This window comes from Equus asinus, chromosome 3, assembly GCF_041296235.1.
Source record: "Equus asinus isolate D_3611 breed Donkey chromosome 3, EquAss-T2T_v2, whole genome shotgun sequence".
In the NCBI taxonomy this organism is placed as follows: domain Eukaryota; kingdom Metazoa; phylum Chordata; class Mammalia; order Perissodactyla; family Equidae; genus Equus; species Equus asinus.
Window position 1 is genome coordinate 67,702,240 of NC_091792.1, and position 4,808 is coordinate 67,707,047.

Below are 4,808 nucleotides of genomic sequence, written 5' to 3' on the forward strand. Positions count from 1 at the left end.
CTGTTATTTGAAGTCCTTCATTTTGGGCTCCACAGATAGGGAGAGAGAGAGCAGGAAAGACCTTGTAGTATGATTTGGGAGCCAGACCTGGAAATTCCACAGACAAAAACTCTGTAACATCCACAGAGTGGATAACCTACATCAGTTCTGAAAATTAGTGAACAAAGTGTATTCCCTAGGTGTAAGTGAGCTGAAGTGATGGACATGTGGTATTATCTTTGCCACAAAATGTATAATGAATGGAGTTAAAAGACCTCTACTTTCCCCTCCAAGGGTCTGTAGTTTAGTAACTAAATTAAAGAGAAAATATAGGATAAGACTCAAGGAAGTCAGAACTAAGTCAAAGTTGCAAAGAGCTGCATAAAAGTAGGCTGCGAAACCTTGGGGAGCAAAAACTGTTTGTGACGTTTCTCATATTTTCCCACACATTTGCATGCAACTTATGGGCACTTATTAATGTTTGCTGTTGATGATACTGGAAGTTGATAGACTTGAAGGTAGGATGAAACTGGTGAAGAGAGAAAAATAAAGATTGGGTACTCTTGAAGACAAAGTTTTTAATTTCAATATGTGATCATTAGCCAGTCTTGGCATAGACAAAAAAGTCAGTATGGAACCAATCAGCTCAGAAAAGAACATCATTCTACCCCCTTTATGTGACGGTCTCCATTTCTATTGAAAGATCCAGGCCATGTTCCCAGTCATGGCAATGCAGTTGCCTGTATCATAACAGTGAGATGTTTTCTAGGGAGAAGGGCAGGCCTTCCAAGCTCCTCAAAAATTTTTATCTTAGAGTTTTGTATTGAGTTTATTTGTTGTTAGTGGTGGTATTTTGGTGGGTTTTTTTTTTTTTTTGAGATGAAAAACAAATACTTGTGGATCAAAGAGTCTTGTTTTTGTAGGGAGTTTTCCAGAATCCATAAACTATCCATGAGGATAATTTTTAAAACACATGATGATTTCAACAAAATAAAACAAAGTTGCTGGACTTTTGCCCTAAGTTGTCAGGGACAAAGGCGTGTCTCTCAACTAGAAAATCCTTTGCTATAGCTTAGCCTCACGACTTCAAGTTGCCTGCTGATTTCTCTCAGTTCTGATGCCAATCTGAACCTGGTCTCTACACTCTAAAGGGACAATGAAATCACTGTCTTAAAAACACGCTCATACTCTCACACCAGTAGAGAAACAGATAAACTTCTTGGAAATGTAATAATAGCCAATATTTATTAAGTACTTATTTTGTGCCAGGCACCGTTCTAAGATGTTTGTATGTATTAAGACAATTAATCCTTCCTTTGAGAGAAAGTTACTATTATTGATCTCATTTTACAGATGAAGAAACTAAGGAACAGCAAGATGAAATATCAAAGTAACACACCTGGAAAAGAAGTAGAATCAGAATTCAAACTCTCATGTTTTGACTTCCGGGTCAAGTTCTTAACCACATTACATATTACCTAGGATGACACGAAATACCACAATCAGTCATCTCTAACCAAAAAGCAAAAAAATCTGAACTGAGAGGGAATGTTTTTTAAAGAGCATGATGCATCCATTCTGGAAATTAGAGGATAAAGAGTTACGTTCTAGTAGTTCACGCTCTAAGACCTGTCTTCCAGCATCTCTGACATGTAAAGAGCTTGAAAGCCATCACTCCCATCTTTATAACAAGAAAAAACTGAATGAACTAGAAATCAACCACTCTTCTTGGACCTACCCAAGAACTGAGGTTTTAGGGAAAACTGCCACTCCAAAATCTGGACAGATAGGTGACTCCAGAGAGTCACAGCTGAGATGCTTACCTGAAGAGCAGAAACCACTGGAAAAGTAAACTGATAAATGGCACTCTTGAAAAACTGCTGGAGACTGAGTTGGAGCAGACTATGGGGGAAAAAGTCCTGGTGTCCACAGTCTTATGCGGGGTCCACACTTTCCTGAAATTTACTTCCAGGAAACCCACCAGGTTCTCAAGGTGAAATGCTAAGATCCCCACCTATCTCTGGCAGTAAAAGGGAAAGAGTAACAATTATGAAGTATGCCTAAAGCATTCTCCATAACAAAGGTCTACTCTTCAAGGAAAAATAAAACTTTACCAGAGCCTTATCCCACCTACTATAAGGGCACTTCTCTCACTTCATCACCTCTAACTTTCATGATTCACCTAAGCGGGTGAGGGGATCCAAGAAACACAGGTGAAGCCACCACTCCGAGCCCACCAGGTGCCGGACAGACAGTCATCATAAAATTCAATCCTTTCATAACCTAGGACCACAAAAACTGCAAACACCACTTCAATACCTCCTTGCACAGGCGCAGGAAGATACATCTGCCCAGCTCTCCAAGAAGCTGCAGCAGAAGTACAATGTCTGCTCCATGTCCATTTGCACAGACAACGAGGTCCAGATGTTTCAGGGACACCACAAAGGTCAAGCAAATTGGCAAAGTGGTGTGGGTATGCAGAAAGAAATACATTATCTACACGAAGTGGGTGCAATGTAAGAAGACTAACAGCAAAACTATCCATGTAGACATTCACCCAAGCAAGGTGGTTATCACCAGGCTAAAATTGGACAAAGATTGGAAAAAATTCTTGAACACAAAGCCAAATCTTGACAAGTTGGGAAAAAAGAAAGGCAAATACAAAGAAGAACTTATTGAGAAAATGCAGGATTGAATGTAAGCTGTTGTGCAACCACATTTAACTGTAGATTTTTAGCTAGTGTGTTCCTTTGGAACTTTTCAAGGTGTCTCTGGAAAGTTTCATTTCCCTCCTTCTTTGTTGTTGATCTATGGCTATGTAAATCTATTTTTTCAGTTATGGTTAATAATTCTATGAATAAAAATTGGAAATATTTCCTCAAAAAAAATTGTGAAGATCACAGCACAGGGACATGGGCCTACTAAAAGTAAGAGATTTTAATCATAAGATTACAGAATAGTTCTTCCCTCTCCACCCGACATTACCACCACCAACAAGGCTCCCGTATAACAGTGGATTGCAGCTGCTAGTTTTGCAAGACACAGACTCTCTTTGAGGAGTAGTACTTAGCAAAGTCCAAAGTCAACGGAGGAGACAAAAACAAGGACACAAGACGCATTTGAAGACTCTGGCACCTACGACTGCAATAAACATTAAACACAACCCACTGTTACCCAGATTAACACAAACTTCACACTAAAACCTTGTTTAGCTCACTTCCTATTATCAAATACATAATGTTAGGCTTTCAACAAAAATGACAAGGCATGCTACAAGGAAAGAAAAAATAGTCTGAAGGGACAAAGCAAGTATCAGAACTAGACTCAGGCGTGGCAGAGATGTTGAAATTATACTGAGAATTTAAAATAACTATGACTAACATGCTAAGGGCTCTAATGGAAAAAGTGGACAGGATGTAAGAACAAATGAGTAATGTAAACAGAGAGATGGAAACTCTAAGAAAGAATCAAGAGGAAATGCTAGAAATCAAAAACACTGTACCAGAAGTTCAGAATGCCTCTGATGGGCTCATTGTAGACTGGACATGGCTGGGGAAAGAATCAGTGAGCTTAAATATAGATCAATAAAACCTTCTAAATTAACAAGATGGTGAAAAGGCAATGTAGATAATAAGAGAAAAGTTTTCCAAATCACATATCTGATGAGGGACTTGTATCTAGTAAGGAGTCCAACTCCTGGTTAAAATTTATGTGTGATTTTTCAAGTTTGAGAATAGGCAATTACAAAGGCTTTACCAGACAGGCTCATGGGGGAAAGCTGCCCTCCTCACACCAGATTTGGGGCACAGCTTGTGCACTGCAGTTTCGTTTTATTTCTGTTAAAATATAATTTTATTATACTTTTTTTTATGAGCACACCATTATATTTCTACTTCTGTGTAGACTACATCATGTTCACTACCAAAAGTTTAGTTGCTATCCATCAGCATACAAATGTGCTCCTTTACCCCTTTCACCCTCTTTCCCTCTGGTAACCCCAAATCTATTCTCTGTATCTATGTTTTTGTTTATTATTTTTGTTTTATCTTTCACATATGAGTGAAATCATATGGTATTTGGCTTTCTCCATTTGACTTATTTCACTTAGCATAATACCCTCAAGGTCCATCCATGTTGTTTCAAATGGTAAGATTTCACCTTTCTTATGACTGAGTGGTATTCCATTGTGTGCGCATGTGTGTGTGTGTGTGTATATATCTCACATCTTCTTTATCCTTTCATCCATTGACGGGCATTTAGGTTGTTTCCTAGTCTTGGCTATAGTGAATAATGCTGCAATGGACATAGGGTGCATATATGTTTTTGAATTAGTGTTTTTGTGTTCTTTGGATGAATATCCAAAAGTAGAATAGTTGGATTATATGCGCATCAACAAAACTAAAAGACAACCTAACAATTGGGAGAAGATATTTGCAAATTATATATTTGATAAGGGATTAATACATAAATTAACAAAAATACAAAATATATAAAGAACTCATATAACTCACAGAAAAACAAACAATCTGATTGAAAAATGGGCAGAGGATCTGAGCAGACATATGCAGATGGCCTACACTGTTCATCAGTGTTCATTACTACTTATTAGGAAAAGATGTTCATCACTACTTATTAGGAAAATGCAAATCAAAACCACAATGAGATAGCACTTCATGCCTGTCAGAATGGCAGTTATTAAAAATACAAGAAATGAAAAGTGTTGGAGAGGATGTGGAGGAAAGGGAACCCTCATACACTGCTGGTGGGAATGTAAATTGGTGCAGTCACTATGGAAAACAGTATGGAAATTCTGCAGTTTCTGAAGGGAG

At 38.0% G+C, this 4,808-nt stretch overlaps 1 pseudogene; it reads left to right on the forward strand.

Annotated features, from left to right (window-relative positions):
* The first annotated feature begins 1,546 nt into the window (after positions 1 to 1,546).
* Positions 1,547 to 2,674, forward strand: LOC106843642 (large ribosomal subunit protein uL24 pseudogene; annotated as a pseudogene).
* Positions 2,675 to 4,808: the final 2,134 nt, after the last annotated feature.